The sequence below is a fragment of the Entelurus aequoreus genome, linkage group LG23 (genome assembly GCF_033978785.1).
Source record: "Entelurus aequoreus isolate RoL-2023_Sb linkage group LG23, RoL_Eaeq_v1.1, whole genome shotgun sequence".
In the NCBI taxonomy this organism is placed as follows: domain Eukaryota; kingdom Metazoa; phylum Chordata; class Actinopteri; order Syngnathiformes; family Syngnathidae; genus Entelurus; species Entelurus aequoreus.
Window position 1 is genome coordinate 18,413,923 of NC_084753.1, and position 27,725 is coordinate 18,441,647.

Here is a 27,725-nt window from a genome sequence, read left to right on the forward strand (position 1 = left end):
ACCATGATAAATTAAATTCTATGAAGTAAGAACTATTATTAATCAAATATTTTCAAAGCTACAGCATAAAAAAAATATCTTTTTAAATACATTTTCAACATTGTGAGAGCTCTATTGCCAAAAATAACACCCTTTAGTCACCTTTACACACTTTAAATCCAATATAGTAATGCTGCCTGAGACTGAGTCAATCACTGGCCACAAAACTGAACAGCATGATCTGATTGCTTTTGTCTCTTCAAATGGCCAATACTACTGTCGTATTGATATTGTTAGTCATATTATGATTGAAATGCTTAATCTAGGGCAAAAATATGCTGTAGAAAAAAACAAAAAAACATCTTTGATGTGATGAACCCGCAATATTTAAAGCAATGCGGTGAGCCAATCAACTTTTACAATTTTATTTAGCTTGTATATTTCAAAATATATATTGCCTTAGTTATTTTTAATATATATATGTATGTATATCTGTGTATATATGTGTGCGTGTATGTGTATATGTATGTAAATACTGTATGTGTATACTGTGTATATAAATGGTAAATGGATTATAATTTTTTAGCACTTTTGTGCCTTCAAGGTACTCCAGAGCTTTGACACTATTTACACATTCACCCATTCACACACTGTTGGCGGGAGTTGCCATGCAAGGCCCTAACCACGACCCATCAGGGGCAAGGGTGAAGTCTGCTCAAGGACACAAAGGATGTGACTAAGATGGCGGAAGCTTGGGATCCCTTAAAAAAGAAATCGTCCCATATTTAGAAATAAAAGTACACGTTTCGTATTGAGCTGTCAAGGGACACACTTTGTACTTTGTCCAGTATTTTTATTAAGTGGCCAATGGAGCCAATTATTTTGTTTTCATGTTCCGGGTTGGTGCGCCGTGTAAAAAAAAAAGGTAAATTGTGACGTCACACGCCAGGTTTGACTCTGCAGGCATCTTGTCAGTGCAGCAGATAATTATAGTGTATAAAAGTTAAAATACAAGTGTTCTGCTATGGTTGCAATAATCACAATATTTGTGAGTGTTTGTTTCGTTACTGAGTGCAGTTGGTCCCAGGTCAAGCACACGTGGTCATTTAATGAGGATATTATACATCCAGTTTGCTCCCTTCGCTAGGTGAAGAGTGGTATGTGGTGTGTCATTTATTCCACTTTAATGAGTTATGAGTGTGTGTGTGATGCTTTTATTTAATGATCTATTACACAACATAGCAGAAAGACCATACTCTCACTGAGAGACTCCTTCATAAATAAAGCCCAATTTCAAAGTTGACAGTCATATTAACGAAACAAATATCTCACCTCTCTTTTTGTCACAGTAGTTTTCATAGTGCTGAAAGTTGGAGACCTGCTCTATCATAAAGCTGCACATTAAATTCATTCTGTTTAAAGTTAAGAAGGACATGCCACTGTTAACAGAATGAAAAAAATAACATTTCTTTAAGTTAAGCAGGAAATATTTTTATTTAAGAAAAAAAAAGTGCACTTAATTCTTACTGTACTTACTGTCACCAACTTTTGAGCGAATTAATGACTTGCAGTTCAGTAAAACATTTAGAAACTGTTTCCGTATGACATTCTGAGTACCAAATTGTATTTGTATCCAAACCAAATATTAGGATATTTTTATCAATCATTTTTTATTTTTGCAAGAAAAAAAAACTGATTAATCATGATTAATGACAGAATTAGAGGGTGATTAATCTGATTAAAATAATCACCTGATAGCCCTAATGCAGACCCGGGCATTCTGCGGCCCGCGGGCCGCATCCGGCCATTTGTGCGTCCCTGTCCGGCCCGCGTGAGGCCAATTATAAATTACAAAATACATTTTAAAAAGTATCATGTCGAGTGTGCAATACAACGGTGCTGCTTTTGTTTTGAAAATCGTTATTTGTATTACTTCCGTGTGGACGTATGCGGGTGCGTGATTGTGAGTGAATGTGAACAGCTGCAATCACAAATTACAAAATAAAGTTGAAAAAACATTTATGTCGTGCGCGCAATACAACTGTGCTACTTTTATTTTGAAAAGTATTATTTATGGGCGCGTTTCCGTGTGTAACCTGTGAGTGAAGGTGCACATGCAGCGACAAGTGATGCACGGTTTACACCCGAGACGCTAAAAAGAGAAAACTTGATGACGAATGGCGTGTTTCCAACAAGACATGAACTGCCAAGTAACGTTCCCTCTATGGTGCGTGCCTGCGCAATTGCGCACTGCTCAAGCGTCCGCTGCGCACAGCAAATATATGCCGCGCACCAAATCAAATCCCATCTGAATTCTAAGCAAAATAAACACATTTATTGTGTGTAATTTTGCAATGCAACTTTGAGTGACAGCGACGACAAGCGGCCCTAACGGTGTTCGTCAACACCGTTCAATTGAACACCGTTCAATTATTGTAACGTCTATCGAGATGCTTCGAGGACAGGAATGATATCGATCACTTTATTGAGCAAAACTGTTTATATTCGGACATAACCACACTAAAAACATGAGTAAAACACTACTATCTCGAAAAACTAGTCATTTTCTGCCGTACAAACCAGGCCAAAACCAACTTGTCATCTGTCACCAACACGCATAGCACTAAGCCACTGGTGCGTTTATGGCCACACAAAAAGTCGGACAACTCAAACACCACACAAAGTTACACTATGACTCCTCAGTCATACGTGTGCTTATTTTACTGTCATTTATTATTAATGTTAATTTATTTATATTAGTCATGGAATGCTGTTACACACACTATGTTGAAGTATTACTATTATTATTAATTATTATTATTATTATTATTATTATTTATCTTACGGTGTATATCAAAAATAATATTGAGCAAAATTTCATTGAAATATTGTCGATGTGGCCCTCCAGCAGTGCTCGGGTTGCTCATGCGGCCCCCGGTAAAAATTAATTGCCCACCCCTGCCCTAATGTATATATATATATATATATATATATATATATATATATATATATATATATATATATATATATATATATATATATATATATATATATATATATATGTATGTGTATATATATATATATATATATATATATATATATATATATATATATATATATATATATATATATATTGCGATATTTGCACTTTGTTTATGAATAACTCAAAATTAGTCAGGATTAATCACAGATAATTATCATTTTTAATCATTAATAAGTGTACCCTAGACAAATCATTTTCAAGTTTTAATACCATGAATGGACAATTAGTTTGCTTTATTGAAATGTTTTTAAACAGCTGAACACAAAAAGGACAAACACGCTTTTAAAGAGAATAAATTAAAAACCTTCAGTGTGTTGGTGTCTTGCCAGATTTTGTATTAAGTAGGAATACGCAATTTGTATTACTGCTATAGTCACACTTGCATTAAGATGGGGTGCAACACTGTTTAGATACCAGTTTCCCGCATTATTAACACAACATGTGGATTGTTACGATCATGGTTTGATTGTCAAAGATGTTTGCTTATTTAATCTTTCATATTTCTACCTGAATAATTGCTTTTAATATTCTGTAAATTATATGTTTATCTCTGCATGACAGTGGTTTAACCTTCTCTATTTACTAATCAAATGTAATATGCAGCCTGCTAAACATTCTGTAGTTGTGGACTATCAATAAGAACAGATTATCAACGAACATACTTTAGCGATGGGAATATTGTATTGTGAATTGTAATTACCCGATGTGGGCTGCAGAGGGCAGTGGCAGTATTATACCTCCTCTCAGTGGGAGCGAAGAAGAAGATGAGAAAGTGTGCGAGGAGCCGTCGTGTGTGTATGTCGCACTTTTGCTTATTTAGTCCGACAGTGCTATTTGTGAACATAAATAAAAGGCTTACTTGTTCAAAGACAGTTGGCCTCTTTCATATTGCCGCCGTTGTTACAATACATTTTTAAATTAAAGTACTAATGATTGTCACACACACACTGGTGTGGCAAAATTATTCTCTGCATTTGACCAATCACCCTTGATCACCCCCCCGGGAGGTGAGGGGAGCAGTGGGCAGCAGCGGTGGCCGCGCCCGGGAATCTTTTTTGGTGATTTAACCCCCAATTCCAACCCTTGATGCTGAGTGCCAAGCAGGGAGGTAATGGGTCCCATTTTTATAGTCTTTGGTATGACTCGGCCGGGGTTTGAACTCACAACCTACCGATCTCAGGTGATTTCAGTCTGCCAGAAAATATTTATTTAGGTAGAACTATCACAGAATAACATTGCAAAATATCTTTGACAAAGCATGATCGTATTGTAAGACGATTTTTCGTTTTTTTGTTAGTTAAACTGGATGTGAAGCATAGCGCTACTATTGTGAAGCCAAACGTGTGTGATTGGTATGAGAAGAGACTTGACATATTTTGGACAATAGTCTCCAATTCCTCTATACCATCTTTTTCCTGTTGAGCTTTTATTATATCTGAATGAAGCAGTTTGAGTAACACTGCATTTTATGCTATCAATGCACTCAACTGTAATGTAAACATGGGCGTGAAGCTCCTCCTCTCTACAAACCGAAAAGCGCCCGCAACTTTCGCTCTAATGATGTTGTCTCACGGCGATTGAAGATAGATAAAATTGTCTTTTCTTGTCCTTGTAACGATTTGTCATGGCTTTATACCTGAGACTTCTGTAATGTCCCGCTTTCATTGTGCATTTCTGCTTGCTATTTTCTCGCTTGTATATATACACTATATTGCCAAAAGTATTTGGCCACCTGCCTTGACTCACATGTAAACTTGAAGTGCCATCCCATTCCTAACCCATGGGTGTTCAATATGATGTCGGTCCACCTTTTGCAGCTATTACAGCTTCAACTCTTCTGGGAAGGCTGTCCACAAGGTTGCGCAGTGTGTTTATAGGAATTTTCGACCATTCTTCCAAAAGCGCATTGGTGAGGTCACACACTGATGTTGGTCGAGAAGGCCTGGCTCTCAGTCTCCGTTCTAATTCATCCCAAAGGTGTTCTATCGGGTTCAGGTCAGGACTCTGTGCAGACCAGGCAAGTTCATCCACACCAGACTCTGTCATCCATGTCTTTATGGACCTTGCTTTGTGTACTGGTGCACAGTCATGTTGGAAGAGGAAGGGGCCCGCTCCAAACTGTTCCCACAAGGTTGGGAGCATGGCATTGTCCAAAATGTTTTGGTATCCTGGAACATTCAAAGTTCCTTTCACTGGAACTAAAGGGCCAAGCCCAGCTCCTGAAAAACAACCCCACACCATAATTCCTCCTCCACCAAATTTCACACTTGGCACAATGCACTCCGAAATGTACCGTTTTCCTGGCAACCTCCAAACCCAGACTCGTCCATCAGATTGCCAGATGAAAAAGCGTGATTCATCACTCCAGAGAAGGCTCTAGAGTCCAGTGGCGACGTGATTTACACCAGTGGTCCCCAACCTCTTGGGCCGTGGCCTGGTACCGGTCTGTGGATCGATTGGTACCGGGCTGCAAAAGAAATAAAAATAAAAATTAAAAAAAGTTTATTTTATTTTAATTTTTGTAATTAAATCAACATAAAAAACACAAGATACACTTACAATTAGTGCACCAACCCAAAAAACCTCCCTCCCCCATTTACACTCATTCACACTCATTCGCACAAAAGGGTTGTTTCTTTCAGTTATTAATATTTCTGGTTCCTACATTATATATCAATATTGATCAATACAGTCTGCAGGGATACAGTCCGTAAGCACACATGATTGTATTTCTTTATGACAAAAAACAAAACGAACAAAAAAAATAAAATAAATACCATTGATGTATATATATATATATATAATGTGTATATATATGTTATGTGTGTGTGTGTGTGTGTGTGTGTGTGTGTGTGTGTGTGCATATATATATATATATGTGTGTGTATAAATGTGTATGTGTGTGTGAATGTGTATACATGTATGTGTGTGTGTATATATATATATATATATATATATATATATATATATATATATATATATATATATATATATATATATATATATATATATAATTTGTGTGTGTGTGTGTATATGTGCATTTATGTTTGTGCATATGTGTACATGTATATATGTATGTGTCAGTGGAGGCTGGTGACTTCCAGAATTGAGGAGGCCATTTTTTTCCGCTTGCTCACTTCACTCGCGATGGAATGTTCCCTGTTCTCTTATCTGTCTTTGTGCTGGCCAAAGGCATACTATTTGGAGTGTAAACCACAAGCAAACACCCATAAACATGTATGTCATTTAACTAAACAACAATATATATATGCCTATATATATGCTCAAAGTAAAATACTAGAGACATAATATATTGCATTTCAACAATGGCATATGAGCTAGCCACATTAGCAGCAGCAATGTTATCCCTAACAGGGAGATGTTAGCTCGTAGCATTCTGACAACACAGCATCAATAATATTATTCAAACACCCCTAAATGTTACACAAACACAGTGATGTCTATGAATAAACTAAATTAGTCTTATATAATAATCAACATACTCACATCGGTTGAACTCCATCCTCCTCTTCCACTGGATTCGGACCCAAGCCACCACCACAAGCACCTGTTCCATGTACATTTTCCTCTCTCACATCCATTTTGCCTGGCTAATCTAGGCTTGCTCGAACACACACAGCTAACTGGATGGAAAACAATGAGCTAAACTTCAACTGTAAAAATGTCCAAACTACAGAGATAAATGTCAATGAGCGATTAGCAGCAGCAGCTTTTGCTTTCGAAATCTGTCTCAGAGATGTTGTCAACTCAAGGAGAAATGCCTAGAGTGAAGGGTTTAACGTTAACGCATATCTATCTCCAGCCCAAGATCTCAAATTGCGCCAGAATCTCGCCGATTTCCGAGGTCGTTTTAAGCAAAAGTATTTGGCTATATGAGCTATAAACTTCACGGATGATAGCCAGGGGTGTTCTCTAAATTTCCTGAAAAGCACAAGTTGATAGGACACTCGTAGCCACTATGGCGAGTGTTTGTTTGACTGAAGTGGCTGGCGAATTCTCAAAATGGCTTCTGTGTTGATTAGGAAAGGAAAGGATTGATTCCAAATGAACCAGTAGCATGTGATTGGACGAACAAAATGTCAATCTTTCAGCCCTGGACACAATGCATGGTGAGGCCAGGCCTCCGTTGCCCACCCATTTTCAGTGATCTGGCCAATCACATATTGGCATGAAAAAGCATGCATTACATTGACTTCTATGAGAAGCTAATTTCCTAGGGGAGGCCTGGCCTCCCTTAATACAAACTGATAGGGAAATCTGGCCTGTTGCTTTACAATTGCAATATTGGGTTTTAGCCATGGGAACATTTAGATTTATGAACAAAACTAAAATAATATGAATATAAAAAATAAAAAATATGTTTTTTGTTAAAATAAATAAATAAAATAAATATATTTATTGTTTTTTTTAAATCTCTCTCTTCTCTCAAATTATTGGGGAGGCCAGGCCTCCTCCACCTCTATGGAGGAGCCTCCACTGGTATGTGTATATACATGCGTATATGTACATATGTATACATGTGTGTATATATACACATACATACATATATGTATATATGTGTATTATATATATATATATATATATACGTATATATATATATATATATATATATATATATATATATATATATATATATATATATATATATATATATATATATATATATAACATAAGGCAGCACGGTGGAGAGGGGTTAGTAAGTCTGCCTCACAATACGAGGGTCCTGGGTTCGATCCTGTGCTCAGGATCTTTCTGTGTGGAGTTTGCATGTTCTCCCCGTGACTGCGTGGGCTACCTCCGGATACTCCGGCTTCCTCCCACCTCCAAAGACATGCACCTGGGGATAGGTTGATTGGCAACATTAAATTGGCCCTAGTGTGTGAATGTTGTCTGTCTATCTGTGTTGGCCCTGCGATGAGGTAGTGACTTGTCCAGGGTGTACCCCGCCTTCCGCCCGATTGTAGCTGAGATAGGCTCCAGAGCACCCCCCGCGATCCCAAAAGGGATAAGCAGTAGAAAATGGATGGATATATATATATATATATATATATATATATATATATATATATATATATATATATATATATATATATATATATATATATATATATATATATATATATATATATATATATATAGCCGAGTCATACCAAAGACTATAAAACAAAGGGTTGGAGTTGGGGGTTAAATCACCAAAATGATTCCCGGGCGCGGCGCCGCTGCTGCCCACTGCTCCCCAAGGGGATGGGACAAATGCAGAGGACAAATTTCACCACATCTAGTGTGTGTGTGACAATCATTGGTACTTTAATCTTAATCTTAATATATATGTATATATATATATATATATATATATATATATATATATATATATATATATATATATATATATATATATATATATATATATATATATATATATATATATACACACATACACACACACACGTCTTGTGCTCCAGACGCCATTCTACACGACAAAACAGATAAAAACTTGGAAAAGCGTGGAGCTCTACAATTTCTTTGTGTGTGGCTGGGTCAAGGAAATTGCTATCAAGACTCTACCGAATAAACATGCATCGTTTTTGCTCGCGTATGGTTGCATTTCATGATTTAACTTTGCGTCTACAGCCATGTTTGTTGTTGCACGCGCCATTTACGGGTATGCGTGTTTTTCCCCGTCTTTATCAAAATATAAACGTAGATGTCAACATTATGTGTGCGCTGAAAGCGTCATTTATGATTGCTGCCTTTGGTAGAAACTTCACTCCTGTAGGCTTTGCTTACTTTCGCTTTCTTTTATATAGGCTGGCCGAGTTGGTGCTTTACAGAACACTCGTAGCAAAAATTTGTTTTGAGAAATACAAATAATATAAAGATAATACTTGACAAACCTTTAACAAAGCGATCACTGCAAACTCGTGCCTTATCCGACTCTGCTCTCTTGGACTGAAGTGCGTGCCACCTTTCCCCTTGTCGTTTTGTAAAACCTTGCACTTTTCCGCCCTTCTTGATTAACTCTCGAGGAACTCTGACGAAACAAGGATAAAACGCAAGCATAGGGCATTTTTCTTCGAGAAAGGCTAAATGGCGCCTCGTACCCATTAAGGACAGACACTGGCTTGACCGTCACGCTTATTTAATGAGCCAGATGTGACATCATGTAAAGCTATTTATCTTTTATTTTTTTCATTTGGACAAACTTGTCTTACATTATGAATTCAATTTTAAGCAAATAAAACATGTGCACATGACAACCATGCTGGTCCATCACAACCATGTCCGTCCATAGGCGTGTTTTTTTTCCATCCATCCATTTTCTACCGCTTGTCCCTTTCGGGATCACAGGGGGTGCTTGAGCCTATCTCAGTTGCATTTGGTCGGTTTTAGATGAAGAGAGACGTTTTGATTTTGGTTTACAGAGTAAATAAATAAAAACAAAGGTTTTGGGCATTGTTTTCTCTCAACGCATACATTTGTCTGCCATATGGCCGAGGACAGGCATTACTGTGGGCTTTCTGCACGTCGTCTTCATCACTAAAGGAAAAATCTAATCTGCGCGAGAGCATTTCTCTGCCATTTTAAAGTATGTTGGGTTTTTTTTTTTTTGAGTCAGCTTGAAGCGTCCCTCTGTCTCTGACTTCTTCGTTGTCATGTGACATGAGTGAGTGACTTATGATTTTGCTCACTAGTTTGATGACCCGCCTTATCTTGCCTATGATTGGCGAGTCCGTAATCCATCCATCCATTTTCTACAGCTTGTCCCTTTCGGGGTTGTAGGGGGCGCTGGAGCCTATCCCAGCTGCATTTGGTCGGTTTTAGATGAAGAGAGAAGTTTTGATTTTGGTTTACAGAGTAAATAAATAAAAACAAAGGTTTTGGGCACTGTTTTCTCACAACGCATACATTTGTCTGCCATATGGCCGAGGACAGGCATTATTGTGGGCTTTCTGCACGTCAACTTCATCACTAAAGGAAAAATCTAATCTGCGGGAGAGAATTTCTCTGCCATTTTAAAGTATGTTGGGGGTTTCTTTTGAGTCAGCTTGAAGCGTCCCTCTGTCTCTGACCTCCTCGTTGTCATGTGACATGAGTGCGTGACTTATGATTTTGCTCACTAGTTTTGATGACCCGCCTTATCTTGCCTCTGATTGGCGATTCCGTAATCAATCCATCTATGTTCTACCGCTTGTCCCTTTCGGGGTTGCGGGGGGCGATGGAGCCTATCCCAGCTGCATTCGGTCGGTTTTAAATGAAGAGAGAAGATTTGAGTTTAGTTCACAGAGTTAATAAATAAAAACAAAGGTTTTGGGCATTGTTTTCTCTCAACGCATACATTTGTCTGCCATATGGCCAAGGATATGCATTATTGTGGGCTTTCTGCACGTCATCTTCATCACTAAAGGAAAAATCTAATCTGGGGGAGAGAATTTCTCTGCCATTTTAAAGTTTTTTTTTTTTTAGTCAGCTTGAAGCGTCCCTCTGTCTCTGACTTCTTCGTTGTCATGTGACATTAGTGAGTGACTTATGATTTTGCTCACTAGTTTGATGACCCGCCTTATCTTGCCTATGATTGGCGAGTCCGTAATCCATCCATCCATTTTCTACCGCTTGTCCCTTTCGGGGTCGCGGGGGCGCTGGAGCCTATCCCAGCTGCATTCGGTCAGTTTAGATGAAGAGAGAAGTTTTGATTTTGGTTTACAGAGCAAATAAATAAAAACAAAGGTTTTGGGCACTGTTTTCTCTCAACGCATACATTTGTCTGCCATATGGCCAAGGACAGGCATTATTGTGGGCTTTCTGCATGTCATCTTCATCACTAAAGGAAAAATCTAATCTGCAGGAGAACATTTCTCTGCCATTTTAAAGTATGTTGGGGTTTTTTTTTTGAGTCAGCTTGAAGCGTCCCTCTGTCTCTGACTTCTTTGTTGTCATGTGACATGAGTGAGTGACTTATGATTTTGCTCACTAGTTTTGATGGCCCGCCTTATCTTGCCTATGATTGGCGAGTCCGTAATCCATCCATTTATGTTCTACCGCTTGTCCCTTTCGGGGGCGCTGGAGCCTATCCCAGCTGCATTCGGTCGGTTTTATATGAAGAGAGAAGTTTTGATTTTGGTTTACAGAGTAAATAAATAAAAACAAAGGTTTTGGGCACTGTTTTCTCTCAACGCATACATTTGTCTGCCATATGGCCGAGGACAGGCATTATTGTGGGCTTTCTGCACGTCAACTTCATCACTAAAGGAAAAATCTAATCTGGGGGAGAGAATTTCTCTGCCATTTTAAAGTATGTTTTTTTTTTTTTTTTAGTCAGCTTGAAGCGTCCCTCTGTCTCTGACTTCTTTGTTGTCATGTGACGTGAGTGAGTGACATATGATTTTGCTCACTAGTTTTTATGACCCGCCTTATCTTGCCTATGATTGGCGAGTCCGTAATCAATCCATTTATGTTCTACCGCTTGTCCCTTTCGGGGGCGCTGGAGCCTATCCCAGCTGCATTCGGTCGGTTTTATATGAAGAGAGAAGTTTTGATTTTGGTTTACAGAGTAAATAAATAAAAACAAAGGTTTTGGGCACTGTTTTCTCTCAACGCATACATTTGTCTGCCATATGGCCAAGGACAGGCATTATTGTGGGCTTTCTGCACGTCAACTTCATCACTAAAGGAAAAATCTAATCTGCAGGACAACATTTCTCTGCCTTTTTAAAGTATGTTGGGGGTTTCTTTTGAGTCAGCTTGAAGCGTCCCTCTGTTTCTGACTTCTTCGTTGTCATGTGACATGAGTGCGTGACTTATGATTTTGCTTTCTAGTTTTGATGACCCGCCTTATCTTGCCTACGATTGGCGAGTCCGTAATCCATCCATCCATTTTCTACAGCTTGTCCCTTTCGGGGTAGCGGAGGGTGCTGGAGCCTATCCCAGCTGCATTCGGTCGGTTTTAGATGAAGAGAGACGTTTTGATTTTGGTTTACAGAGTAAAAAAATAAAAACAAAGGTTTTGGGCATTGTTTTGTCTCAACGCATACACTCACACACTAAGGCCAATTTGGTGTTGCCAATCAGCCTATCCCCAGGTGCATGTTTTGGAGGTGGGAGGAAGCCGTAGTACCCGTGGAGAACATGCAAACTCTACACAGAAAGACCCCAAACCCAGGACCTCTGTATTGTGAGGCACACGCATTAACCCCCGTCCCACCGTGCTGCCCAGGCGCTATTTAATTTATTTTTTATTTTTTAGTTGGCCTCAGAATTTCTGCTGGCGACCAGGCTCAAAATCGCGATGACAGAACTTTATTTTGATAGGACAAACCGGATGTGGCGCATCTTATTATATTACACTTAACAAGGTTCCAGCCAGTACGTCCTCCTAGTTTGAAGCTGGGATCCCCAGCTGCCGGTTTTAAACGCAATCTTTCTGCGTTTTCACTTCAGTGGTCACTTTTCCCCCCGCATGTGAGCGTGTCGTGACAACGCGGCGGGACTTGACGTGTCCGCGCCGAGTGGTGACAACTTTGTGAAGCTGCTGGCATCTGACAGCAGGTGAGTCGTCTTCTTGTTGTTTCCCATGTGAAATGTAGTAGTCCTGATTTTGCATCGGGTGGTGAGAAGGTTTTGGTTGAAGTCCTGCAGCCGCTGCTTGTCAAATATTTCTGCTCAAGCAACAAGTGGAACACTTCTAACTTTCTTGGACTCGTCTGTCCACAGGTGACAGAATATTCCTATAAGTAGACTTTATTGTAGTGATGTGCTTATTATTGCACCCTAGGTTGGACTAAGTGTGCAGCTTTGTTAAAATGCAACTCTTGTCAACTATTTGTACAGAAGAAATATGGAGCCAGTGTGTGTATATTCAAATATGAGAATATCTCAACAAGCACTTATCACTGTGGGTAAACAGCAGGCTGCTATCACTCCAGTTTACAAGGGAGATGTTCTTTTTCTCTTTGTTGGAACTAAACCCATGCTCCTTTTGAACTCCTTTTTTTTTTTTTTTTTTTGTCTTTTGCATACCACTGGATTTCTACATGTGCTCTTGACAGTGATGTAGTTATGCTGGTTTTATTCTCACATCTCTCTGTGATGACTTCAACATGCAAATATTTAGTCATTACTTAAAACAAATGAATGGTATTCAAAACATGCATCTTAAATGGCAATCCTCACACTTACACGTACTTACAAATGTAAATAACCTCAACTCAAATTCCAACGCTGCAGTTTAATGGCACCACTGAAATGTTTTCAATATTAAAGTCAGAATAAGTATTTATTTTGAGTTAAAAATCCTGTTGCTGGCACACCGGTTGGTAATATGGAGAATGATAACTGTCATTGCCATGGCAACTATATCATCTACTTCAATAATATTGATGAACCAGCAAGTACACCTGACGCTGTGGTCGCACCATAATTGCTAGTATGTACACACTTTAAGACTTATATCAGTTGGCTTGGCTTCAGCAGCTTCTGATCCTGTTTTTTAAAACAAAAGTCAGTGCTGTGTATTTGTATTAATCACAATGGCCAAAAAAGAACATTCATATTTACAACTACAGGGGGAGCCTAGGAGCTAAAAAAAAATGTAATACAGTTGCTCAGCTTGTTTTAAAATGGCTCCTGGTATTCCAGTATTGGCATCTAAAAGCAAGTGTAGGCAAATGTTCCTAGACGGATAAGAGTTTATTTAACCAACAAGGCAGTGCAGATACTAAACATTCACACAAAATAAGGTTAAAAACACCTGAAAACAAGAATGAAACATTAAAGAACACCAAGGACACAAAAGACATTAAAAAGTGCACAGAGCTGATTGCAACCAGCTGCCACTTCAGCGGTGCCATTTCTACATACAGCTATGAAAGTACAAACCCTGTTTCCATATGAGTTGGGATACCGATATATACAGTCGTGGAATTAACACATTATTATGCCTAATTTTGTTGTGATGCCCCGCTGGATGCATTAAACAATGTAACAAGGTTTTCCAAAATAAATCAACTCAAGTTATGAAAAAAATGCCAACATGGCACTGCCAAATGTATTATTAAAGTCACAATTTTTTTTAACATGCCTCAAAACAGCAGCTTGGAATTTGGGACATGCTCTCCCTGAAATAATCCTGACACCCACTACAACTATGGGAAACACTGTACTTTGACTATCACAAAGTGCTTTTTTTTTTTTTTTTTTAAAAACATGCCTCAAAACAGCTACAAAAAAAATGAAGACACACAGCTTCAGTCCAAAGTATACTATAATCTGGGCTCAATCTGCCCTGTTCTTAACGTATTCGTATGAGTAACAAAAATGTGCAAATAAAAACAAGAAAGGCACAAAAATAAAAAAACTGCTTCAGTCTAGACCAGGGGTCACCAACCTTTTTGAAACCAAGGGCTACTTCTTGGGTACTCTTTAATGCGAAGGGCTACCAGTTAGATACACACTTAAATAAATTGCCAGAAGTAGCTAATTTGCTCAATTTACCTTTAACTCTGTTATTATTAATAATTAATGATATTTATCTTTGTGGAAACACTGATCATCTTAATGATTTCTCACAATAAATATATATAGAAACAGATAAATATCAATATGCAACACTTTATTTTTATATTTTCTCTAAGTGCACATTTTTCAAATTGAACATTTTCAAATGATCACTTCTAAGACAGTCTTGTGAAATCACAATATCCCATTTTAACTAGCGAGCCACTAACATTTAAAAAAAAAATCATGAATTACTTTGCACCATGTTTGTACAAATAGTAACTCATGTAAAATACAAAAGTAAACTCTCAAATTTTTAAATCATGTCACACTTTGAACTGGACACCAAATCTGTTATCTGTTTCTTTGTCAGTTAGTGGGAAGCCTGGCATTGCATGCTGTTAACTAGTGTGTTGTACTCTGGTGTGTAACTTGACACTGCAACTCTGAGTGAGTCTTGCAGATGTGCATCAGTGAGGCGTGTTCTGTGTTTGTTCTTGATGAAGTTCATGTCAGAAAAGGCTGATTCACAAAGATAAGATTTTTCCTCATTTTTTGCGGAACCTTCTTAATCTTTTGGACATATTTTCACAGCAATCTGGCCTTAAGCTTAATTATGATAAATGTAAAATGTTAAGGATCGGAAATCTAAAGGGAACGTCCTTTCGAATGGAATGCAAAGTGCCTGTTTTGTGGACAGATGGACCAGTTAACATACTTGGTGTTGTTGTCCCAGAAAATCTGGAAGATCTAGGCTCAGTAAATTCTGATAATCGACTAAGAAAGCTGGACAAAATTATGCAATTATGGAAAGGGAAATCCCTAACCTTGTATGGTAAAATGTCTATTGCCATCTCGTTAATTATTCCTCAATTTATTTATTTGTTTTTGTCATTACCAGCTCCATCACAAAACTTTTTTAAGATTTATGAGCGGAGGGTCTACGATTTTGTCTGTAACGGCAAACCAGAAAAGATTAAAAGAAAGATTTTGTACAATGAGTATGAATATGGGGGCCTGAAACTTCTCAACCTTGAAGCTATGTGTCTGTCTTTAAAAGCATCAATTGTTCCAAAGATGTATTTAAACATTGAGTGGTACACAAATGTCCTGTTGGACAAAAAACATGTACTATATCAAAATAAATTGTATCCTTTTTTACAAGTGATCCCCTCCCAGAGAGTCTGCTGGGAAACATGGCAGGGTTCATAAAGGAAACAATCCACTCATAGTGGTGTTTTCAATTTTATGTGCCAGAAAAAAGAGACGATATTTTGCAGCAGTTAATATGGATGAACTCTAATATTGTAATAGATGGAAAGCCTTTCTTTTGGAAAAATATGTTTGAAAGAGGAATCATTTTTGTCAATGATATTATCAATGAGAATGGTAAAATTATGAAGTACGATGAATTTAGAGCTATGTATGGTGATGCTTGCTCAAGCTTTTCATTTTATCAACTAACTGGAGTAATTGGGAAAAGATGGTAACAAATAATTAATTATGGAACTACTAAATTATTAGTTTGTAAACCTTTTATAAGAAATTCTAGTTGGCAAAAAGGAACTAAAATAAATAGAAAAATATATAATTTTTATTTAATAAAGAAATCTTTGAAGGCTGCCTTATACAACACAAATGGAAAATGGGAGGACTTTTTTGACTGCCCGTTGCCATGGGATGCCATATTAAAACTAATCTATAAAACCACTATCGATGTGCAAAATCGTTATTTTCAAATTAAAATTATTTATAACGTCTTACCCACAGGGAAAATGTTAAAATTATGGAATATGACAGAGTCAGATGATTGCCGAATTTGTTGTCAGGAGCCTGAATCCACCCTGCATTTGTTTTGGTATTGTCATATTGTGTCTTTGTTTTGGGTGGAAGTTGAAAAAATGTGTTTAAGGATTGGTTTGTTTATGAAGCTTAATGTGGTTTCTGTTATTTTAGGAGAGTTCATTGACAATCATGATTTAGTCAATTTAATTATAGTACTCGGTAAAATGTTTATTTTTAAGGCCAAAAACAGATATTCACTTAGTATTACTTTCTTTAAAACATTTATTCAGTATTTTCTAACTTTAGAAAGTTACATGGTTGAAAACGATAATGATGCCAAAAAACATTAAAAAAAAGATGAGAAGTCCTCAAAGGCTTATTTTGAAAGTATAATTATGTTTATAGATTATATGATATCTGTTGTTGTGTTCCCTAATTTGAGTGACCTGGACATAATCTGGACTGTACATAAATGCTTATTTTGAAAATGTAATTTTGTTTATAAATTATATGCAATCTGTTGTGTTCCCTAATTTTTTTCTGTGTACATGAATGAAGGTGTGTGTTGCTGAGTCCGACTTGGACATTATCTGGACTGGGCCTGGTTTAAAAAACCCTTTAAACAAATCTAATTTCATTGACAACCTGGGGCCGTACTTATCAAGCTTCTTAGAGTGCCATTTTACACTTAAGTCCTGAGAATTTGCGAAATTTAGTCCTACTCTCAAACTTAAGAATAAAAGCTTTTTATCAACGTTCTTAAGTCTAAGAATCACTCCTACTCTCCACGATATTTAAGAGACCTTCAGAAGTGTCTTAAAGGCCTACTGAAATGATTTTTTTTTATTTAAACGGGGATAGCAGATCTATTCTATGTGTCATACTTGATCATTTCGCGATATTGCCATATTTTTGCTGAAAGGATTTAGTATAGAACAACGACGATAAAGATTGCAACTTTTGGTATCTGATAAAAAAAAGGCTTGCCCCTACCGGAAGTAGCGTGACGTAGTCAGTTGAACATATACGCAAAGTTCCCTATTGTTTACAATGATGGCCGCATGAAGTGAGAGAGATTCGGACCGAGAAAGCGACAATTTCCCCATTAATTTGAGCGAGGATGAAAGATTTGTGGATGAGTAAAGTGCAAGTGAAGGACTAGTGGGGAGTTGAAGCTATTCAGATAGGGAAGACGCTGTGAGAGCCGGGGGTGACCTGATATTCAGCTGGGAATGACTACAACAGTAAATAAACACAAGACATATATATACTCTATTAGCCACAACACAACCAGGCTTATATTTAATATGCCACAAATTAATCCTGCATAAAAACACCTGCGTGTTTTTTATGCTAGCTCCTATGCTAGCTCCTAGCTCCATAGAACACGCCAATACAATTCAAACACCTGATCACCACACACAATCACTCAGCCCAAAAGACCGTTCACCTAACCCAAGTTTCATAAAGCTTATATATTTTTAAAAAGTTACGTACGTGACGCGCACATACGGTCAAGCTATCAAATGTTTAGCAGCCAAGGCTGCATACTCACGGTACATGGTATTCAGCTGGGAATGACTAAAACAGTAAATAAACACAAGACATATATTTACTCTATTAGCCACAACACAACCAGGCTTATATTTAATATGCCACAAATTAATCCTGCATAAAAACACCTGCGTGTTTGTTATGCTAGCTCCTAGCTCCTATGCTAGCTCCTAGCTCCATAGAACACGCCAATACAATTCAAACACCTGATCAACACACACAATCACTCAGCCCAAAAGACCGTTCACCTAACCCAAGGTTCATAAAGCTTATATATTTTAAAAAAGTTACGTACATACGCAAAAAAAAGTTGCACACATACGGTCAAGCGATCAAATGTTTAGAAGCCAAAGCTGCATACTCACAGTAGCACGTCTGCGTCTTTGTCATCCAAATCAAAGTAATCCTGGTAAGAGTCTGTGTTGTCCCAGTTCTCTACAGGCGTCTGTGTATCGAAGTCAAAAGTCCTCCTGGTTAGAGTCTCTGTTATCCGAGTTCTTCCATCTTGACTGCATCTTTCGGGAATGTAAACAAAGAAGCGCCGGCTGTGTACTGTTGTTGCTGACTACGTTCGAAAAATACGTCCATTTCGCACCGACAACTTTCTTCTTTGGTTGCTCAGCTTCCTTCTCCATAATGCAATGAACATGATTGCAACAGATTCACGAACACAGATGTCCAGAATACTGTGGAATTATGAAATGAAAACAGAGCTTTTTTGTATTGGCTTCAATGTGGAAGGCATACCCGTGTTCCCCGGTCTACGTCACGCGCATACGTCATCCTCAGAGGCGTTTCGAACCGGAAGTTTAGCGGCAAATTTAAAATGTCACTTTATAAGTTAACCCGGCCGTATTGGCATGTGTTATAATGTTAAGATTTCATCATTGATATATAAACTATCAGACTGCGTGGTCGGTAGTAGTGGGTTTCAGTAGGCCTTTAAGTGGTTAGGAGTTGCCAGCAGGGGATGGCACTGAGGCGAGAGAGACGTGCGCGAACGTTCAGGGAACGGAACAATGTTTTGGTTTTTTTTGATGACGAGCAGCTGATCAAACGGTATCGTTTAGACAGAGCGGATATTATTTTTGTCACAGATTTAATACTTTTCGATTCCTTGTTGATTTCTGCATGTGTCTGCAGTGGGCTAGTATATATAGAGCCACCCACACCAGTTTCAAATTAGTTGCCTAATTAATGAACTGGAAAGAAAATGTTATGACAGTAGCGTATGTGTGTGGCCGTGAGGTGAGTGACGTCAGTGAGTGTGTGGGCGATAGAAGAGAGGGAGCGGTAGCGTGAATGCCGGCGGGGACTAGTTTGTTTTGTATTATTTTGTAGTTTATTGTCAAAATATACACTCCCATTGTCCACTTAAATATTTCCAAGATATTTCTTTATTCTTAGACAACGGATTCCCTTCCGTGATTGGTCATTTCTATGGACACAGAAATGACGTCACCTAAAATTCCGTTTACGGCACATAGTAATGTCGTAATTCAGCTCTGAGTGTGACACTTAAGATTCAGTCCTACACTTCGCTGAAAGTGTGAGTAAGACGCTTGATAACTAACTTTTAAGTGCAGCTTTCAGCGAATAATTTATTTACTCTTAAGTCAACTCTTAGCAGACTTCTTAGGAGTAATTCTAAGAAGCTTGATAAGTACGGCCCCTGGTCTGTTGAAGATAAGGCCCTTTTTTAAAAAATAAAATAAAATAAGATAAATAAATAAAAAACATTTTCTTGGATAAAAAAGAAAGTAAAACAATATAAAAATAATTACATAAAAAATAGTAATTAATGAAAATTTTAGTGGACCAGCAGCCTATACAATCATGTGTGCTTCAGGGACTGTGTCACTTGCAGATGTGTTGTCTATGTTGTGGGAACCAGAATATTGGTAGCAGAAAGAAATAACCCCTTTTGTGTGAGTGGGTGTGGATGAGTGTGCATGGGGGAGGTTGTTTGTGTTTATGCACTGATGGAAAGTGTATCTTGTGTTTTTTCTATGTAGATTTAATTTAAAAAAAAAAAAAAAAAATTTTTAATTTTTTAATTTTTTTTTTTTTTTAGAACAGGCCCGCGGGCGACTCATCTGGTCCTTACGGGCGACTTGGTGCCCGCGGGCACCGCGTTGGTGACCCCTTGATAACACAGCCATCCTTTAAAGTGCATGAACATTAATAAACTGCTTCAGTCTAGACTAGTAGAAAACACAGCCATCCTTTAAAGTGCATGGGGAAAAAGGCACAAAACATAAATAAAACAGCTTCACTCAGTCCAAACTATTAGTCTATTTGTGCAACAGATGAAGCTCAAAGAGTGGGCTAATTATTTTTCTCCTTATCACGTGTGAGAGGTAGATTTTTCTGAATGAAAACAAGCATCTGCAAGGGGTTCTGGGTGTTTGTTCTGTTGTGTTTATGTTGTGTTACGGTGCGGATGTTCTCCCGAAATGTGTTTGTCATTCTTGTTTGGTGTGGGTTCACAGTGTGGGGCATATTTGTAACAGTGTTAAAGTTGTTTACACGGCCACCCTCAGTGTGACCTGTATGGCTGTTGATCAAGTATGCTTGCATTTGCGAGTGCGTGTGTCAAGCCGTAGATATTATGTGACTGGGCCAGTACGCAAAGGTAGCGCTGGCACTCTGTACATCTTCCTGCGTCCGTGTACACAGCGGCGTTTTAGATAGTCACAAATTTTACTTTTGGAAACCGATAATCTTGAAACCAATACTGATAATTTCCGATATTACTTTTTAAAGTATTTATCGGCCGATAATATCGGCGGTCCGATATCGGACATCCCTACTCAAAATCATGTTGATATGCACAGTAACATCACTGTCTTTGTCATATCAACCCCATACCGTCTATTATTAAAACAAAAATGGTCGATAGTAACTTTGGACCAGCCAGGGCACCTCTCTTGTGTTGTTAGTGTTAGCATTGTTGCTAAAATTACACAATTTGTACGAATTTAAGCATTCATTAACACAACTTTTGAGCATATCTTTCGTTTTTTTGTTTGTTTTTTTTACAAATGCATGTTTACTACCACAGTTGTTTGTAATAAAATTCAACTTTACAACTTCAGGGGAAGCCTGGGAGCTTTAAAAAAGTCTGGCCCAGACATTAAAATGCTAGTAGTCACTTAACTCACATTCGGAGCCATTTCTAATTGCATGTGTAGAAAAAAAAGACACATTCAGCCATAAATTAGCCTCAAAACAACTGCCTTGTTAATGGCACACTGGCATTTTAATAAAGAGAACTGTAATTCTACTACCATAGCAACCCTGGATCACCTATTGTACTGTAGTGGTATATATTTGTGGACATCTCGCAGTAGTGAATGCTAAAATTTGTAGAAAAAATTGGATATATTTTTAAAAAAAGGACATTCATTGCTTAAAAAAGTTTAGCAGCAAGAAGGTAGCAAATGAGCTGGTGAGTTAGCTTTACTACGTATGTTATCAGTGTTTCCATATTTTCATTAGAGCAATTCACAGTATTGACTCCCACTGACCAGCACACTCTCCAACTTGGGAAGGTGCAGCTTATTGGTGCACAGCCGTTTGATATCCGTAAAATAAAGGAGGCAGGGGATGAGGGATGATGGCATTGGCCTTGATCTTTTGTGTGCTGAGAACGGTTTAATTTCTGGTATGACTTCTGCCATTGACATTTTTACTTTAGTGTTGTGCATAAAACATATTTGATGTAGTATTTTTTCATTAGCCTCAATTGAATACGTGTGTGTATAGTGGGGATGCTTTGCATGGTGCTTTCTGTTATAGGTCCCTAAGGAGTAGGGATGGGTGTTTACATTTTAAAGGGGCTGTTTGCAACATCGTTTCCTAACCTTCTTCACCTTGGTGCCCAACTTTTCCACTACATAGGCGCCCACTCAAATATTAACACTGAATTATTACCGTATTGTCCGGACTATGCTCCCCTCACCTCCCAGGGGGTGATCAAGGGTGATTGGTCAAATGCAGAGAATAATTTCGCCACACCCAGTGTGTGTGTGACAATCATTGGTACTTTAACTTTAATAAGCCGCTACTTTTTTCCAACGCTTTGCACCCTGCAGCTTATGAAACAGTGCGGCTAGTTTATGGACATAATGCTTTGTATTCAACAGATAATTTTCATATTACGCCGACAGAGACACTGAAAAGGTGGGTTATTGTTTTTGCTATGGCGCCATCTTTTGGACGTGTTTGCTCACTACAGGTGTTGCGGGCTGACAATGTACTTCCTGTTTCGTGCCAGAAGTATATTTCTCCATAGCGTTTCTGCTCGAAAGGATTCTTCATTCATCACTCCAAGCAACGTTTGTAAGTTTTACACTATAACTAATACAATTCATACTTACTTAACCGTCCCATGCATATTTGTATGTGCTGTCGTAAAGTAATCAAGCTAGCGTCGTTAGCGAATATACTAACACGTTTACAAGTGTAGTTGGTATTATTAACTTACAATGGCATTCTTTATGTATTGTTTCAGCTTCAAAATTGTCACAGTGGAGTTATTGAGTTTGTTTGGCTGATTGGAGGGCTAGCTTCCGCAGCTATTGGTTTCATGACAATGACTTCTGTCTTGTTTAATCAGCCGTTTTACTGCCGTGCGACATGTTGCTTGGAGTGATGAATGAAGAATCCATAAGAGTAGAAACGCTATGGACAACTTGAAGACGGAATGGCACTTTTACTTCCGGTTGAAAGCTCTAAACAGAAGGGCACTGCAGAGCGAACTCGTTCAAAAGATGGTGCCCAAGCACACACCTTTTCGTTGTCTTTGGTTATTTGCATTATGGCAGTCAGCGAAGAAAAATCCATAAATTAGCGGCACCGATTTTTAAGCCGCAGGGTCCAAAGCATAGTAATAAATAATAATAAATGATAAATGGGTTATACTTGTATAGCGCTTTTCTACCTTCAAGGTACTCAAAGCGCTTTGACAGTATTTCCACATTCACCCATTCACACACACATTCACACACTGATGGCGGGAGCTGCCATGCAATGTAGCAGCTTATAGTCCGGAATTTACAGTATTTAATGATTGCGATCTGGCTAGCTAACGTTAACTAACATTAAATATAGCTTATCATAACAACACATTTTTATGGTTATGGTTTTAGTTTTAAAATATGGATCACATAGTTGTAGTTTCTTATTACAACATGTCCAAAATGGAGTAGGATGAAGCAGATCTTATTTAATCCCACCCTTGTCCATTTTATAGTCATTAACTTTCTAAAACATTTAGTTAATTTCCTTTGCTCTATCTGTAAGACAAATTAATTCAGTGAATAAATAACCAAAGTTCTCATAAATAATTGTTAATATCTACAGTAATTCAGTGTTATTCAAGTAAATTATTTTGGGGGCTACATTTTTAAGGACCGCAGGGCCGGACTTCCCCCGTTTTTATTATTCTTAGTTTGTATATTCCTGACATCCAGCATCCTCTGCATTGCACATTTGACCTATTTTGTCCACATTGTTAAATTTAATCTAAAGCCTGTTTGAGTAAAGTCATTTATTTTCCTGTATTCAAACAGGGTTACTTTTCAAACTGTGTGTAATGTTAGTGTCCAATAATTTTAGATATACTTGTTGAATAAAACCTCTGCCATGTTTTTGATGAATACTTATGCCTATTACGCGACAGTATTTTAATGTTAGTCATTGTGATGGTACTTGGAGAGGCAAGTGTTTTGTGAGGTGGTACTTGGTGAAAAAGGTTTGGGAAGCACTGCTCTATGTGACAGGACTAGAGTGTTTTTTTAGGAATCTGCTGTAAAAAATGTTGTCTCTTCCAACTTTTTTAACTGACCTTGCAAACCGGTCTGGTGGATTGCTCTTGTGTGTATGCTGACGAAACAAGTTTGGATGAAACAGCAGTGAGCAACAAGCCTGAACGCCAGACAGATTCTTCTTGCCAGGAAGCAATTTTTATTCAGTATAATTAGTAATTATGAAAATGATTGACATTTTGAAAAATATATTGTATATGTTCTGTCAAACCACTAATGTTAAAATAAGCTAGCTGGTGGTGTTCTTGTTATATTTTGGTTTAAAAAATGTAACTTTGAGCAACAGCCCCTTGAACTAAAATAAAATAGGTAGTTGTAAAAGGATGTACAAAAGTAAAGGTAAAAAAAATGCCTTCATTTTTATGGAATTTTGTAACATGAAAATTGAACAGACTAATAATCTAAAACAATCTTATAAATAAAATAACTAAGTAATAAATTCAATAAAATCCACAGGTAATTGTGATCGTTATCACAGCTGCAATACAGAACAAAGAGTATGTGCAAAACAGAAAGACTTACTTGTGTCATGTTGATGCTGAGAATTCCGGGTTCCTTGCTTGTGATTGGTGCTTAATGAGTAAGTTGTGAGGAACACAGCAGCAAAATGTGTATGCAGTGTTTTACCCGCTGTGTTAAGGTCGGCAAACAAGTTGAACAAGAGCATCAGACTCGGTGTGCCTCTGTCAGCACGTTACATTGCTACAATAAATTTTTTGCACAATATTACAAGCGCTTGTTGCAGCTGGCTGACTCTGCATTGATTGAGCCCCCAAATAAGGCACCGTTAGCTTTTTAATTTCAGTCTGACTCCTGTACTACCTTTTAGGGGTGCAGAAAAATATTGGTTCAATTCCGATTTGCGATTTTTATTCATCCCAATTCTAAATCGATTCATAATTTTCAAAAATCAATAAAAACAAAAAATATGTATAAATGTGTGTGTGTGTGTATGTATGTAAATATGTGTGTGTGTGTATATATATACATGTGAGTGTAAATATGTGTGTGTATATACAGTATATACATGTATATTGTAGCAGAGATAGGCTCCAGCACCCCCCGCGACCCCGAAAGGGATAAGCGGTAGATGGATATGTGTGTAGACATCCATCCATCCATATACATGCATATATAATTTTATTTAATTTTTTTCTTAGAATAATATATATTTTTAAATACATTTTTGGGTCATCTCCATGCAACCTGTAACCTGTTTTGAAAAAGTTTCATTATGAATATTAAACCAGAATCGGTTTGAATCGAGAAATCGTAATTGGATCAAATCGTTAGGTTCACAAAAATTCACACCCCTACCGTAAACGTCGCCGATAGTGCTTTGATAGTAGTGCATTGTTGTATCATCACCACCATTTAGGAGCCATTTGTGTTTTCACCATTACCTAGGATTAGATGTCAATAATTAAGCATTTTCCCATTGGTTTTTGCAGCAGGATGAACATTAGGGAGTTTTTTTCCCACAATGCATGTATGACAAGGCAGCTTCAAAGTCAAGGTCAAAGCTTCTAATGGGCGCACAACATCTGCGTTTACCCCCGAATAGCAATTTAAGAAGCACAAGTCTCGCCGTTTTTTTTTTTTTTAGTTGTCCTCCTCCTTTGACTCATCTGATTTAGTAGTCAGTTTGTTGGATGTTGGATTTGAACTCCAGTTTATTGGCAAACTAATGGAACAAGACAGTGTCCTCTTAGTAGACTTGTTGTTCACCAAACTTTTGGTCTTGTATTACTTACAGTTTAATTGCCGCTAAGAGCAAGTGACTCCTCAGTCATACGCACAAAGGTGAAACCAGGAAGCTTCAAATTATCTAACTTTGCGGTGTGTTTCATGATTTGTCTGCAATATGTCGTCGTTCTGTAACTTGTGTCTAGCTATATGCGCCCTGCCCGAGCTACGAACATGGGTAATGAGAGTTAAGTCATTAATCAAATTTTAAACACGATTTTGGCTTATCACTACCATAATTAAAATGTTATAATTGTAAAACAATGATTAATGAGCTGCGCAACGTGCATACAAATTCCTGAGTTTGTAACTGCGAAACGGATGACTAGCGAATGAGTGGGAAAAAAAAGACCGAAGTTTGGGATGTCACCATGGTTGCTAATTTTTAATTGACGCAGCACTAGTATGCCTAATTATAATCACTAAACTCAACAAAAAAAGTACAACATATTATTTCAGTGACCACGTACCCGCTGACAGAATCACAGAATTGGTCAATAAAAGGGAATCCACTGTTAATTGCAGAATATCATGGAAATTGACATACATGTAAGTAAAATGTTGTCATTGTGAGGAGTAGGAACATTTGTTTGGGGAAATAACGTGTCCGGGACCGGTCATTCGTCTCCGAAACACTTAACCATCCCGCTCTGAAATTGAACTAAGCCATGTCAACACAGCCACTTGAAACAGCGACTCAACTACGGATCTAATGCTCGCAAGAACAATCCATACACCCACAACACATCTCATTTGTTGTGGACGACACCATCGATGTAAGATCAATGTATAAACAGGACAGCGGTCGCAACTTGAGAGGCTTAATTTAGTTTTTGTTTTGTTTTGTTTTTATATAAAACCTGAAGTCGTCTCTACACATCAAACATAGAACAATAGCACTCTTCACAATAGCAGCGCTGTGTGCAACATCCGGTCTGACTGCACTAACAAAATAACGGTTTCAAAAAAGTACCTTACACAAGCATACTAAGTACTTTTAGAGCACTTATTTGACACATTTACACAATTATGCATTGACTTAAAATACTGGTCGAAATTGCCCAAGAATGTATAGCACCAATACATGTAAGGGTTTTTGCGTTTAATAACGAACATTTTACAAAATGTTTTGACACAAAAACACACATTGTGTAAAAGGTAAAAACAGAATTAAAAAAAATAAAGGAAAAACATTTTATTTTTTTATCGCTATTATCTAAATTTATTATTCTTTTACTTGTTTATTGTATTAAAACCAGCTGTTCTTTCAAATTATATTTGTTTAGTTGCGTTTTAGTGGTATAATAAAAACTAATCTTTTCAAATTACTGAATAATTGTTTTACTAATTGTGATTTCAATATCAATCAAAAATAATCGTTATTATTTTTGCCATAACTTTCCAGCCCTACGATGAACTAAAAGCCATGGGCTGTCAACCCATTGTCCAGCACAGCTCTTAAGGAGTTGATGTGGGACGCACACACAATGTACGGTTGCACAGTCACACTAGCTGGCATCTGTTACACACCACATACATACTGAAGATATTGGCTGTGACCTACAGTATTTCAAGCAGTGTGTCAGTGAACCATACTGTACATCACCATATGGTACTGTATATCCACAGTCCAAAAAACATGAATGTTGGGTCAGTTGGAGCCTCTGTACAGTTCATAGGTTTTAATATACATTGTGTCTCCTGACGTGACCCTGAACAGGATAAACGGTAGAATATAAATCACGGCCTTATTTGTTTTAATGCGACATAAATTCATCTTGAGCTTAGTTTTGTGCCTGTTTTCCATGTTAAGGTGCAGATGAAGAGCATGAAGACACAGTCCACTTTGCGACATTTGTCCTTATTTAGAGGACATTTATCGGGTCTCCTCTCTGAGCTGCCACCTTACCGTGGTAGAGGAGTTTGCATGTCCCAATGATCCTAGGAGCTATGTTGTCCGGGGGCTTTATGCCCCCCGGTAGGATCTCCCAAGGCAAACTGGTCCTAGGTGAGGGATCAGACAAAGAGCAGCTCGAAGACTTCAATGAAAGATAAAAACAAGGAACCCAGATTTCCCTCGCCCGGACGCGGGTCACCGGGGCCCCCCTCTGGAGCCAGGCCCGGAGGTGGGGCACGATGGTGAGCGCCTGGTGGCCGGGTCTGTCCCCATGGGGCCCGGCCGGGCACAGCCCGAAGAGGCAACGTGGGTCCCCCCTCCAATGGGCTCACCACCCATAGCAGGGGTCATAGAGGTCGGGTGCGAAGTGAGCTGGGCG

The 27,725-nt window shown here is 38.1% G+C and overlaps 1 protein-coding gene across 3 annotated transcripts in view; it reads left to right on the forward strand.

Moving 5' to 3' along the window:
* esr2a (estrogen receptor 2a) overlaps positions 1 to 27,725 on the forward strand; it is a 135,536-nt gene that overhangs the window by 50,532 nt on the left and 57,279 nt on the right. Inside the window, exon 1 of one of the 3 annotated variants that reach the window (XM_062034597.1) lies at positions 12,351 to 12,586. The exons of 1 other annotated variant lie outside the window; for it this stretch is intronic. The gene's annotated coding sequence lies outside the window, so the exon portion shown is untranslated. Of the gene's footprint in view, positions 1 to 12,350; positions 12,587 to 27,725 lie in introns of those variants that run through there. One more of the 3 variants, XM_062034595.1, reaches the window with a different exon arrangement.